Source organism: Xiphophorus maculatus, chromosome 14 (assembly GCF_002775205.1).
Source record: "Xiphophorus maculatus strain JP 163 A chromosome 14, X_maculatus-5.0-male, whole genome shotgun sequence".
Taxonomy (NCBI): domain Eukaryota; kingdom Metazoa; phylum Chordata; class Actinopteri; order Cyprinodontiformes; family Poeciliidae; genus Xiphophorus; species Xiphophorus maculatus.
In genome coordinates this window covers 22,724,797-22,740,476 of record NC_036456.1, presented here as the reverse complement: position 1 = coordinate 22,740,476, position 15,680 = coordinate 22,724,797, and positions in this window count along the sequence as shown.

Genomic DNA, 15,680 nt, shown 5'->3' with positions numbered 1-15,680 from the left:
TAGGGTGGCTGGGCTCTCCCCTAGAGATAGGGTGAGAAGCTCAGTCATCCGGGAGGGACTCAGAGTAGAGCCGCTGCTCCTTCACATCGAGAGGAGCCAGTTGAGGCTCGGGCATCTGGTCAGGATGCCTCCTGGACCCCTCCCTGGTGAGGCGTTCCGGGCACGTCCCACCGGGAGGAGGCCCCGGGGAAGACCCAGGACACGCTGGAGGGACTATGTCTCTCGGCTGGGAACGCCTCGGGATTCCCCCAGAGGAGCTGAATTATTCATAGTGGACTCACGGGATTATATTGCATTGACATGAACATTTTCAGTGTGATTGTGTTTAAACTGAGACTAACTTTCATCCTTCTGAGAATTTATTCTCTAACAATCATATGATCTTTCTACATCAAGTAAAGAAACTATTTCTGATAAGATCTTTATAGAAGATCACATCACAATAAAATACTTGTTAAACTCTTTTATTATCAGTAAAAAAAACAAAAACAAATGTTTTGATCATCATGGAGTTGAAGTTTATGTCAACTGCATTCAGTTTATCTAACGTGTTTTTAGCCTCTATTGAAGTATTCCACCATGTTGGCCATTAAGTCCCAGTTAGCTTTTCATCTGGACACTTAGTAAAAAATCATAAGCTTAAATTTTTTATCCTGATCTGACTTAGAAACAAACCACATGAATTCTGCAGAATTTTACCACAAAATTAGTTTTGTGGTTCCTTAAGTGACTGAAAAAAAATATGAAAAGAACGAAGCAAAACTGACTTTGTCTCATCCTTCGCCTCTGCCTCTATATTTGAAATTCAGGACAGAGACGGTGTTGTAATTTCCTGCATAAACATTTATGATTCCTGAGAAAGGATCTGAGAACGCAAATCATCCTGAGTAAACAGCAGCAGGCGGGGAACTGTGTTCAGCTCCAAAGGAATCATATCAATCAACGTGTGAACAACAAAAGTGTCCAGTAACCACTTGCTACATGTCAGAATTGGTCAAATATTTAATGCGCCAATATGCATCAGCAAATCACCAATTCAGTTCAATGTAAATAGAAATTAAATGTCGTAATATCCAGTATCAAGCAGTCTTCTAAAGACAGTGTTGCCATCATGGCATGCTAACTGTTCCAATAGCTAACATTGGAATATTCCAATATTCCAATATGGATTTTTCTATATCTAAATGTGACTGTGCGGTGAAGCTAAAAATTAAACTACTGTAATAATTGGTGCAACAACAGTTACATTTTGTCAGAAATATTTACAAATAAAATATAAATGGGGCATATGGGATCATTTCACCTCCTCTGGGTGTCACAGACACAGAATCTGAGCACCGGCAAGAGGAGCGTTCATATCTACTAGCTGGGGTTTATTTTACTATTTTTATGATTTACTTCATTTGTAAGAAATAAGCTATGTAGGAATATATGTGTGTGCCTGTGTTGCATTGTGCGTGTTTGTGTTTGTGTGGGTCAGACACACAACGTGTCCACATTTGTGTGGCTCATAAGCATTGTGTTGATTTTGTGCTCCACTTACATGAAGCGCATTAGGGTTGTGTTTGTGTGAGTCGTGTGGAAATTAGGGCATAAGCAAATTATCACTGATATTTAAGATAAGTTATAATTTGCTTATCTTAGAGATAAGTGGATTATCTCTAAGATAATAAGCAAATTATTACATATCTGTAAGATAAGTAATAATTATCTTATTAATTAAAATAATTATTATTAATATGCAAATTATTACGTATCTCTAAGATAAGTAATAATTTGCTTATTATTATCTGTAATAAGTAATAATTTGCTTATTATCTTAGAGATAATTAAATTATCTCTAAGATAATAAGCAAATTATTACGTATCTCTAAGATAAGTAATTGTGTGTCTGTAATAATTTGCTCGTCTTAAGCAAATTATTCTCAGGTAAGAGAAGATCCTACATCATGGTCCTGCTGCTGGCCTCTGGTCTGTTGTCTCCTCCCCGACTCTTTGCTCCTTCTATTGTGACAATAAACATTTCTTTAAAATATATCAAAAGCAACAGTGAGAACAACTTTTGCAAAGAAAAAAAACAGGACTGGGTTTATTCCTGGCAACAACTAGCTATCAAGCAATGCAACATGGCTCAACAGCAACAGCAAGGGCCCCTCCTTTTCCAGTTCAGGCATTCGCCTTGTTAGGCCTACGACAAAATTTATTTGCCCACAGCTGATGAAGCCAATAGAACCTCATCACATCTGCAAAAAGCAGAGATGAGATGCTAAGGCCACTAAAACGGATCCCATTAAAAAACCTTGACTGCATCTAGAAACTGGTGGCAAAGGGCAACCTGTGGAGGGCAACCTGTGGAGGGCAACCTGCGGAGAGCAACCTGCGGAGAGCAACCTGTGGAGGGCAACCTGTGGAGAGCAATCTGTGGAGAGCAACCTGTGGAGAGCAACCTATGGAGAGCAACCTGTGGAGGGCAACCTGTGGAGAGCAATCTGTGGAGAGCAACCTGTGGAGAGCAATCTGTGGAGAGCAACCTATGGAGAGCAACCTGTGGAGGGCAACCTGCGGAGAGCAACCTGTGGAGAGCAACTCTCACTATGTTTCTCTAATCTGAACCATTTGCAAATTCAATTTTCTAGAAATTACTACCTTTTTGAGGACAATGTACATTATAGTCAATAACCCGAATTTACATCCTTTTTGAAATCCTGGGGGGAACCGGAGCACCCGGAGAAAACCCCACACTAACACGGGAAGAACAGACAAACTCCCACAGAAAGAGGCGCCTGGTTGAGAGTGAAGAACGCTTTTCTGTGAAGATGCAGCACTAACCACTGCATCACCGTGTTGTCCTTTTTTGTTTTTTAGTCTAAAATGTAAGATGTAAGTTGGGGTTTTGAAAATGGTTCAGGACTGACCTGGACTCTTTAACTAGTTGCTTGTTTTGGAGGTTTTCTTGCTTTTCTCACCACAAATGTTTCTCCAATCGGAACCGTTTGCAAACTAAATTTTCCAGAAATTAATACTACCTTTTTTGAGGACAATTTACATTGGTCAATAACCCTAATTTATATGGTTTTGGAAATCTGTGGGAAACCGGAGCACCCGGAGAAAAACCCACGGTCATTTTTTTGGGGGGGATCTAAAATAAGAAATATATTTTGGGGTTGCAAACGGTTCAGAAATTACATTTTTTCCTAATCGCTTGACTCAGAGGCTTTCTTGCTTTTCTTCTTGAACATTTGTGGTTTTCTGAGCCCCAAACAGTGTCGTATCTTCTTCCACACTGATTTTTCCTTGACGACTGCCCCCACTGGTTCCTGTGACAGATTTTCCACAGAGCGCTCCGTCACGTCCATGGATTCTATGTTTCTCTGCATGTTTTCCATAAAGTCGTTTACCTGGTTGGGAGAGGCATCAGGAACATCAATGTTTTCTGACAGGGTTTCCTCTGTCAGACGGTCCTGATCCATGGACGCAGTGTCAGAAACCTGGTTTTCCAGGGTAGTGTCTTTCTCGTTTGGTTCTTTTTGTCTCTCAGGTCCTAATTCGTGTTTGTGTTGATGATCAGTTGTCATGTTTTCCTGCTGTGAGTTAAGCTCACAGCTGGAGGGACGTTGTTGAAAAGCAGTCAGTTGTTTTAGGAGACTGTCTTTCTCAGCTTTAAGCTCGGTGATAATCTTCATGCCACTCGTCATTTGCTCTGAATAAGTTTTAAACTCTTCATGTACATGCTGCTTAAATGTTTCTAACTGCTGCATTAGAGTCAGAACATTTCCTTCATATCTGGCTTTTAGTTCTTGGTAATTAACTGTTGCGAATTCCACAACAGATTGCAGATGTTTTATTACCTTAGTTGATTGCCATTGCAGGAAAGAGATATCTTCTGCAGTTTTCTGGTTGAGGTTGTCCTTCTCTGCTCTGAGTGCCTTGATGAGCTCAATAAGATCATGCTTTGTTTTTTCCAAATTAGCTTCTGTCATATGAGTCACATCTGCTTCATACCTCGAGTTTAGTTCTAGGTATGAACCATTAATCTGCTCTAGTTCTCTCAACAGGTATTTCTCGGTTTCCTTGAAGCTGCTGATCTCCTTTGACATTTTCTGTATTAAATTTTGGTCCTGTCTGATCTTGTCTTCATTGACCATCTGCATGTCAGCCTGACGTTTCCTCTCACTAATTTCTGCTTCAGATTTGGACTGAAGCTCCTCGTATTTAGCCTTCATGTCGTCCAGCTCTTGTTGGAGTGCACTGTTTTTGTCTTTTAATTCCTTAATCCTTGACATGAACGCTCGCTCTGTGGCAATATGATCTACCTTCACTAGGTCTAGGTCCTCTTGCAGCTGCTGTTTTGTGTCGCTGTCCACCTCGAAATCGATAATTGCAGGGCTGAGAGTCTCTGGATTGTTGCGCATTTCAATTTCCTGTAGTTGTTCCTTCAACTCGATGTTCCTGCCGATGAAAATCTCCTTAAGAGCTCTCTGCGTCTCTACCTCAGCTTTTGTTTCCTCCAGTTTTGTTTGGGTGTCGTCCAGCTTTTGGGTCTGCTCAAATAATTTTGCTTTCTCCATTTTTAAAAGAGAGGCAAGTCGTTGTATCTCTATATGGAAATCAAAGGGAGGAGGTCTGTTCCCTACCCACCCATACTGACGTCCTTTGGCTAAATCACTGATGGAACAATTTTGGCTTTGATGTGCCATGTTTTGACAAAATAGTACTTGTTCAAATCAGTCTGCTAACAATCTCACTGTAAAAGCGCTTTGCGTGCGTCTGAACTCCTCAGTTGTGCAGCAAGCAATGACAAGAAGGTAGAAGTTTGTTACATAGATAGAGAGCTGATGACATCACAAGCATGACTCTAGTTGTGACATCACAGAGTTTTCCTTCATCTTTGGAATGTGTTACCGTTGGTTACACTGTCTATGTTGTTATACAAGCAGTTTATGGAGAGACTTTTTTTTGGCAATATTTACATAAAATGTGTGAATTTAGATTTCCAGATTTGTTTCATTGTGTCCAATGAAACATAAAACCTTTCAAAAGTTTTCACACACTCACACTTTTACAAACCTGAAAGTTGCAAAGAAAAATGATCCTCTCCTTTAAATCTTTGTTTTAATATGTAGCGTCGCTGCTGGCTATCTGTTTGTATTGGGACTTTTTTGTCCTCCTCTGTGATTCTGTACATTCATTTTCGCGTTTAGATGTTTTCCTGTTGGTCTTTCTTTAAACCCCTCAAGAGGCTCGGCAGCACAAACACTCAGCGATGATGGAGATCAGCGGGAGCTTACATCCATCAATCAGTTCTTGGTCCATTAAGTCCCCACAGAAATATTATCTGTTTCTTTTTGTCTTTTTTTTTACTCTTGGTTTTGTGCTGCTTCTGTCTGCTGTCTCTCTTTGGATCCGTTTGGCCTGAGGTAGGCCTTTTACACCATTTCTGCCATTCTGGCAGCTTTTCTCCTGAGGTTAACATGGGGTATTCTTTACGCTTTCCTGTTCCTAAGACAAGGAGCTGATGATTGCATCATAATAGTGTCCTGTGCCTGGTTTCCACAAAAAAAGTGGAGATAAACTTTTTTTTTCAGCGTTTTCCCGCCACATTATTAATTGAAACTATGTGTGATTGGTCAGATGTGGAGCACACGCTTGACATGAGGGCAGTGGACCGACCGAGGGAAAAAAACTCTCTGCTGTGGCACTGGCAGAAGAGCAAAACGCGCAAGGAGAGGGAGAAGTGGGGGAGAGACAGCGAGGCACCGCAGGACAAAAAAAAAAAAAGATGTGGGGAAAAACTATCGGCTCTGGCACTTGCAGAGCACAAGCACAACGACAGGGAGGCGGAGAGACAGCGATATACTGTAGAAAAAACCCGGCTCCCAAATAGGATCCTAAAACGGCTCCCATTGTGGAGCCGGTTCCAATCGTTCACTTCTAAGAGCCGGCTCTTAGAGCCGGATCGTTCGCGACCGACACATCACTACAGCCGGCTTCATCTAGTAACCCCAGCGAAGCCCAGCCCGTTACCGAGCAACCCAAACCGAGTTCTGCCCAACACCTAGCAACCCAGGCTGAGCTGCAGAAAATTTTTTCAACTGGTTTTGCTGCTGTATGCTGGAAAAGACAAATGTTTTGTTGACTTACCATCCAGAAAAAACTGGCCACATTCTTGTTGGTTGTGTAGGAGGCTCCGCTTTTGCTTTTCAAAGATGTATGCGAGTCTGTTTGCAGCCATATTCTTCTTCATTTCCATGGAAATTGATTAATCCGAAAATGTTTTGTTACTGGAGGAGCATCTTTTTAATTGTGCTTGGAAATCTTTTCCTAAGACTTTGTTTTAAATACGACCTGGCTGTCAAAAATCACCAGTTGTTTTCATTTCACATGGTTTTCTTTTTTTGACTTTCCACTCTGTCCTGTGAGAAAATATAAATATTCTGGCCAATATCTTAATGTAAATGACATTTAACCAAGTGACAATTAGTAAATTGGATCTCCTCAGTCACTTCAGAGCAAGGATGAGTCCTTGATGAGTTTTTATTATTTCTGTAAGAGTGGTATGTCATAGCAAATGTTCATTGTTTTTGCATACTGGTACTTTTTATTAAAAGCACATCAAAGTATTGATTTTTCTTCTTCTTTGCTTTATTTAATAACCATAATTTAGCATTAAACTTTATGACGTTTTAAAAGAATTAAATTACTTATCAAAAATAGTGATTTGTATTTCAAAGTACTCCTGCTCTCTTTTTACTGATAATATTTATAGGCTTCTTCAGTGAATAATATGTTATTTAGTTTTAGAGTTTATCATCTGGCTTTGTCTATGATTTTATTATTTTTTTAACTCAGAGTGAATATTTTGCAATATTTACCATTCTGACGATATGATGTCTTTAAGCAGCAGATGATCAGAGATCTGTGCTTGGCCTCCGCCTGTTGATTTAATAATGAAGAGGGAAATTTAGTTAGATGAAATCCTGAAGCCCTGCAGTTTTAGAAATGTTTGTTTCCAAGTATTTGATCTTTGCCAAGCAGAATGAGCATGTTCACCGCTGGGGGGCGCCAGTTCTCCATTGATTACATTTGTAAATATGCAACGGAAAACTTTCAACATGCAACTTGTACAGTTTTTTATTTAATTTTCAGAAAGTAGAATCCATGTATCATCACACATAAAACCAATTCAAAGCCCTTATCTCTTGAAATTTTCATAATTGTTATTGTATATCACTAATTCTGAATCCCAATATGTTTATATACAAAATGCATCGTCTCTCACAAAGAATGCATGGATTATCTGTAGCTGTTGAAACTTTTATCATATAAATAAGAGCAGTGGATTAAGTGTTTATTGTTTAAGTGCAACCCTAAGTGTTTTGTCAAACCTAATTTTAGCCAACATTTATCGACACCAGAACATAATTCTAGCTTCATAGCCAACACTTATACAATACTAAATAAATTGTGTGATTTTCTTCCCAATTAAGTCATATCATTCAACGCTTATGAACAGGTCTGTCAAATCATTTACATTTATTTAAAAAGCATAAAACAAAGCAATGCAAAATATAATGATGAAAAAAAAGTTACAAAACTTTTAGCTTAAATCTAGAGAATCTGAGAAATAAGTTATTAATCCAAAGTAATTTGCATCTTCATATAGTTATCCACTAAATCTGTAAATAAACTATTTAGTTAAATATTAACAATCTAAAATCTTTTATTTAGTCCAACCATTCTTTGTAATTTAGTTTTTCTGGAGTCCGTCTTGAAAATCCTGCCCTTATTTGGCATTTTTGTGACGTTTCACTGCTTTGTGCAGAAACAGCAGAGGAAGCATCAGACTCCCGGGCAGCATGAGAAACATGGTACACGCCAGACTAAGCAGTAACGGTTTGAGTCAGACAGGGGCATGGCAAACCAAACTACAGTCATAGCACATCGCAGCAGCAGCACCATCAGGATTGATACAATAACGATAAACGCTCTTCGCTTTCGCTGGTCAAGTTTCTTCTTGAGTCCAGATTTTTCACCTGGACCAGGACGGATCATACCTGCCTTGTAGGGAGAACATAATTGGGATCCAGCTTAGACACAAATGTCCTGAATCCAACGTCATCCACAATAGTGAAAGGCTGGGTATCCTTCACTATCATGGAGACTAGACAGCTGAGAACAATTAAAAACATCACTTATGCAGAGGCAACAAAAAGTATTCAAGAGAAAAGAGCGGTTCAGGAAAATCAACAAATAATGTCTAGCATTAGGGCTGAGCCCAGTCAGATTTCACAATCTGGAATGGAAATCACAATGGATAAATTAATATTATTCATGGCATATGTAATCAACTGTACTGATCAAGTAAAACAGAAAAAATTAAAATTATAGTGAAAGGTGCAGAAAAATTTTTAGATGTGAAGGATTTATCTTGGGAACTAATAAATAAAAGGCTTGAAATGGATGGAAAACAAGGTGGAGGAAGAATGTAATGATTATCTTACAATGGAATGCAAGAAGTCTAATAGCAAATGGTCAAGAATTTAAAGGTTATATAAACTGTTTGGAAATTAAACCAGATATTATTTGTGTTCAGGAAACATGGCTTAAACCAGAGCTAGATTTTGTGATAGCAGGATATGATGGCATTAGAAGGGATAGGGAGCAAGAAAGTGGAGGAGGTTGTGTAATATTTGTTAAGCAAGGGATTCAGTATAGGTTTGTAGATAAAGGATCATTTTTAGAATGGATATCTGTGGAAATCTGGATTAATAAGGAAAATATTAAGATATTAAATTTTTATAATCCATGTAAAAAACTGAATTTAGATCAAATGGAGGATATGTTTAAAAGTCTAGGTAGAAATCTAATTTGTTGTGGAGATTTTAATGCCTATAGCACTGTGTGGGGTCATAAAAATGATGCAAATGGAGAAGTGGTAGAACAATTAATGGATAAGAAGCAATTGGTTTGTATTAATGATGGAGAAGGGACAAGAATTGATATTAGAAATGGAAATGAATCAGCACTAGATCTAACTCTAGTATCAGTGAATTTTGCCGGGATTAGTAATTGGAAAGTTTTAAAGGAATCTACATTAGGAAGTGATCATTATCCTATTGTGATTGAAATCGGTTTAGAAATAGGGAAAGTTGATAATAGAAATATAGAAAGATGGATATTTAGAAATGTTGATTGGGAAAAATATAAAATAATAAGTGATGAAAAACTGCTAAAGGTTAATTTGGATTTGGCTATAGATAGTGTAAACTCTTCTATTTGTGAAGCTATTTCAGGAGCAGCACATGGAACAATTCAAAGGAAAAATGAAAGTATAAGAAAAAAATAGTACCATGGTGGACAAAGGAATGTGATTTGGCAATTAAATCCAGAAATAAAGCCTTTAGGTTGTTAAAGAGAAATCAGGATTTTGAGAATTTGCTGGGATATAAAAAGTCACAAGCTTTGGTTAAAAGAACGGTAAAAAGCGCTAAAAAGGTTTATTGGGGAAATTTCTGTAATACAGTAGGAAGGGAAACAAAGATTTCAAAAATTTGGGGAATGATTAAACGAATGAATGGAATTAGAAGAGAATATGGATATCCAGTTCTTAAGAATGGAGATGAAATGGCTCTAAATGAGGAGGAGAAGGCAAATATGATGGCTAGGAAATTTGTTGAAATTCATAGTAGCAATAATTTAAATACAGAAGAAAAAAGGAAAAGAGTTTCTATTATTAAGGAAAATATTAACCTGTTAGAAGTAGATACAGAATATAATGATCTATTGAATAATTCCTTTTCATTATTTGAATTAAACAACGCTTTAAGGAAAACAAAAAATTCTTCTCCAGGAAAAGACAATATTTCTTATATTATGATTAAAAAACTTAGTATTTCATCTAAAAAGATATTATTAGATTTCTTTAATAAGATATGGGAAGGGGGTTATTTACCTGTGGCATGGAAGGAAGCAATTATAGTTCCAATCTTAAAGCCAGGGATAGAGAAGTCAAATCCTACAAGTTATAGACCTTCACATATATGCAAAATAATGGAAAGAATGATAAATGAAAGATTGAGTTATTTTGTGGAGAAGAAGGGGTATCTGTCAAAATTTCAAAGTGGATTTAGGAAAGGTAGAAGTACTATGGACCCTATTTTGTGTTTAGAACATGAAATCAGAAAAGGGCAAGTTAATAAGGAGAGTGTGGTGGCGGTTTTCTTTGACATAGAGAAAGCTTATGATATGATGTGGAAAGAAGGGTTTTTAATTAAATTAAGGAAAATGGGGGTTAGAGGGTCAATGTTTAATTGGATAAAAGATTTTTTACATAATAGATCTATACAAGTAAGAATAGGTCAACAGTTGTCAGAAAAATATTTTGTTGAAAATGGAACTCCTCAAGGAAGTATTGTGAGTCCTTTGTTTTTCTCTATTATGATTAATGATATGTTTGACAATTTGGAGAGTGGTATGGGTTGTTCATTATTTGCTGATGATGGAGCAATTTGGAAGAGGGGTAAGAATTTGAAGTTTATAGTTAAGAAATTACAAGAAGCAATATATAGTATAGAAGAGTGGTCATATAATTGGGGTTTTAAAATTTCAATAGATAAAACAAAGTGTAACTTCTCTATCAAACATTGCAGCTTACAACACTGTAGTTCTCCTGCCCTGTGTAGAAACAGTAGCGGTAACACCAGGCTGCTTGGGATGGAGAACCAGGCACAGGACACTATTATGATGCAATCATCAGCTCCTTGTCTTAGGAACAGGAAAGCGTAAAGAATACCCCATGTTAGCCTCAGGAGAAGAGCTGCCAGAATGGCAGAAATGGTGTAAAAGGCTCTCTGCTTGGACGGGACGACCCGGTCCCAGTTTTCAGCCTGTTCCCCGGGACCGGGCCGGATCAGGACACACAGCACAGACAGGCTGCAGAAGGAAACGCTCGTCAGGGAAATGATCAACATGCAGGCAGGGAAAACCAGATTCCGCACAGTAATTAAAGCCATTCCAATAGTGGAAAGCAGCCAAACACAGCCAACGATGCGGTTCCTGATTCTGACTCCTCTTTCATTCCTAAATCCCACGTAGGCGATGGGATGAACCACAGCCAGGTAGCGCTCTACGCACGTCAGGACATGGAAGGACATCTGGCCGTACCACACAAAGAACATCAGATGGATCCCACAGTAAATCAGATATAAATCATTGTTATTTATGCCAATGAAGGAGAAAATATATCCCAACACATCGATGAGCTCCATGGTCACCAGATGATGGGTGAAGTAGTCGGTGTGACTCATCGACCCTGAGGAAGAGGATGGACTTTTCTTTTGCTGCTGAAGAGCGTGGCTGAGAATAAAGAGGCAGAGAGGGAGGACGAGGAATATTCGGATGATGTTGACTGTGGTATAAATGGAGGAGCTTGGGCTGGTGCTGAGGCAGAGTGTGTGGAAAGAGTTGAGGAAGAAGCTGGAGGACATGTTGGAGTTCGAAAGGCTGTTGTTGAAGAACGAAGAGGCGTTCACGGACATTTCTGCTGAACATGAATACGTGAGAAATGGATTAAATAAAAGGAACACACAAAGTCTTACCAAGTATTTTTGATCTAGTTCCTACTGAAAACATCTTAGTACACTTGACATCAGACAAACCTGAGCAATAAGTAATTTTTTTATCCAGATATTAAAACTTGTTTTAAGTCAATAATCCCTGAATATTGATGAAAACCTACTTATAAGTGAAAAAATCTGCCAGTGGAATAAGAAATTTTAACTTATATCTTAGATAAAGATATCTATCTTTTTAGATATCGAAGAGTGAAAATATCTAAAAAGTCAGTTTTTATTATTTCAGGTGTACTAAGATATTTGCACTATAAACTACTAAAAACTACTCAGTAACATTTTGCGTTTTTGCAGTGTACCGTAATCAGCAATGGCACAAAATATTCTAAATGTGTAAACATTTGAATAAATAGATTTGTAAATAAATTTTTGAACTAGGAATTGTTATTTCTGTTGATTCAGGTTTTAAATTTCATACTAATCCCACATTTCTAAATACCTACACAGCTAATACTGTAAAGGTTAAAGTTCAACAAAAAATAATTCAGAGTAGCATTTTTTCAGCAATCAACTCACATGCTGATGAAGAACAAACAAAATTAAACATACTGAGAAAAGTGACACAAGACATTTTGTCAAAATGTTATATTTTGCATAAAATTGCTTGGGTGTATTAAACTATAAATAATATTGATAAAATATTGGTCTCTTAATGAGATGCTGATAATGCCATAAAAACAAACTGTTTTAATATTCATACATTTATTACTTACAATAAATTTACTTCTGAAATGTCTTACTTTAAACATGAAAATGACCCACCTTGATTCTGTGATGTTTTTCTCCTGCTTCTCTTACAGAGTTAAAGACAGCTGTAAAATTATTCCTCATCTGGTAAATAGTTCAGATGTATTTATATGAAATGTTGAAACAAAAGTCCAAGTGGTTTTTGCATGTTGCAAACAAATGAGCCTCCAGTCATTCTGTTTTGAATGAGTTATTGCTGTAGGAAAATTAAAATATCAGTTTACATGTGAGAGCAGGACTCTACCAAACAAACACACACAAAAACATAAACTGTCATAAAACTGAACATTTGACTTACTTATAAATTATTGCAATAGAAATACAGCCCCAAAAATGTACAATGTAAAAACACCTGACATTAATAATTGTCTAACTATTCTAAATATATTTTGTCTGGTGTGAGCAGGTGAAGGATTTCTATTTATGTTTTGTGTTACAAGCAGTACTGACTCATTTTGATTAACAACCTACCTTTACATCAGACTGCAAGTTTTGTAAATTCACAATAACATGATTGAAATGACGCCGACGCCACCCTGATGATGTAGAGCTGGAGAAAACCTCCGACAAACAAAACTGTGTTATAATGGCAGAAGTAGTGGAACGTCAGCATTTAGAGTCAGCTCTAAGCAAAGACGAAAAGTTACTTTCTATAATCAATCTATTAAGAGACAAGTCAAAATCTATTAGAAATCAATTAATTAGATTTATTTTTAAATACCAGGGTGTTTAATCTTATTTAAAAGTATGTATACCTATAAGTATGTGTATGTACAGTATACACATACGTATGTGTACCTCAATACAGACGCCATTAATGTCTGTATTGATGTTCACACTCCTTACCGGCAGGTGGCGGTAATGCTTACCTATCGTTTTTTTGTTTTTGTTTTTGACCAACCGCCAATAAAACTGAAAAGAAGAAGAAGAACTCAACCCGTTACCCAAAACATTTTTTGAGTCATTTTTGCCTTATCAACCAAAATCTGAGGTAAAAACGACAAGCAAGGAAACATTTTCAACGAGTCCTGCATCAGGTCTTTAAGGTTGTTTGCGGGAAACAACGTAGAAACCGTCGTTAGAGACCAAGTCTTTGTCAGCCAGAGGAAGAATGAGGGAGACAAAGTCTCACTGGGTGCGTGAAAGCTGGTGGGACGCATTTTGTACAAGAAAAAACAGGTGAGTAATGGAGCCTAAACTGTATGAATGGAATGATTGAAATATGCTATGAAATATTTAATTTGCAGAATCCTGGTAATAAAGCTTAAATTGTAAACTGAACGATTAGATTGCCTCTAGACACAACAGAATCGATAATTAATAATCATACTATGGAAATGACTAACAAGATCTGATCAAACAAGAAACTTGACTACCTCAAGGGATTTCTGAGGTTGGAGAACGAACCGTCTGACTTTCTTTAGCCGATTAAATTTAACCTTACCAAAGTTTTGCCTTAGAGCGAACAGGTACTGAGATTGAAGCGGATCAGATGCCTTCAGCCATCTGCTAGAGCTGGACTCTGGCCTTCCTCACTGTAAAATAAAACATTCTGGTTAAAAAAAAAGAAAAGTTCAAGTGAGCATCACTTAATTCTCATCAACTTGTTATTTGTACTCATCTTAAACAAGTGGCAGAAACTTTTGGATAAAGAAAACAAATATAGTAATTCTTTATAAGTTAATCTATTTAAATTGAGTCCATGCAACAACTAAAATAAAATAAATAGTGAATTATTTGAAAGTGGTGAGGATTTCGGGTGGTAAAAGTTTAACATTTTAACAAACCCAGACACTACGCCATTTCTGCTGAAGCAAACGGAAAATGAGACCATGAATCTTTAATGTATGTAGTTAATATATTGCTGCTGTTGTAGGCAGAAAAAAAAAGAAAAGTTGCTGAGAATAATATTTTAGATGAGTTTAAGAATATTTTGTACCATGGAAAAGTCTTGACCAAATAGATTATTCGCATTTAACTTTTAATGTCAAGATTTACTATTTAGTTTATGTACAAGTAAATGTATTTAAAAAAACACATTTAAAAACAAAATTGTTCAAGTTATTTTAGGATTGCAATACTTAAATCACACAATGTAATTTTACTTGTCTTTTATATGTTGCAGTAATTGAGAAAATTGGTTTGTATAAATTTAAGTAAATACAGTCTATTTTTCTGCTTAGCCAGCAATTTTCCAGTTAGTTCCCCAGTCTGAACTTGTCAACAGTGTCTTGATTCAGTCAAATCTTCTATCCTGTATCTCCTGAACTCTGATATTCTACTACATCCACTCTGTGAATGTTTTGCTTGCTGGTCTTCATCATGCTTTGAATGCAGTATCTGGTTTCTCTTACTTTAACCCGCCCAACTTGCACCTCATGTTAGCCTTTTTGATACCCGCCCTGTGAGGCGGTGCTTCACAATACCCCTCCTGGTTGATTCAGAAGATGAGAAGACATGGTGACTGAGTTTTAGACACCAGTAGCCAGCTCATGCAGCTTTTACTACATGGCAGTCCTAAAAGTACATACCTTTAAAATATGAATAAATACATAATATTCCATAATTCTTTGATCCAGCAGTGATAGAAGTTTAGTAATAATGCAAATCTTTCATCACATTTGCCCCACATTCCCTCCTAATTCAGGGATTGTGGTTTCTTAATTTCAGTGTTTATGCTACTGGATGAGAAACAGAGTTAAAATTGTCTTTTGTTCCTCACAGCACCTGTGCAGATCGATCACTGTGCGGTTTGAAGAGTTGGGTAGGAACTGTGTTTGCAGCCCCGGCCCTCATAATGAAGAACGGCTCTAGGAGCCGGTTCCCATGGTTCAATTCAAAGAACCGACTCTAACAGCCCAAACATTCAGGACCGACCCATCAGCTAGATTCAGCAACCTATCTGTTTTTATTACGGATACGATAGTTTATAAAAACAGACATAGTATAAAACATATTTACTGAGATTACATTATAGAGTTCCAATTATAGCAGCATATTTTATGTTTCAGGTCAGTGTTGCTTCATAGACTGTCAGCTCCATCAGTATCAACCTCCAGGTAAAACAGCCGGTGTTGTTGCACAGGTGAGAGATCTCCTGCTGCATGTTTCATTGGTAATCGTTCTGCACTGATTGCTGGAGAATCAGACTTCAATCATAGTAGCAGGCAGAAATGAGGAACCTTTACTGGGGTCAACAAAATGGAAGACACGGCGTGTCTTATCTCTCAAATATCAAATATCTCTACAAAAGGAAGAAAGGAGACCAACAGATTATTCAACCAGCTTTAGCTCTGTAGAACA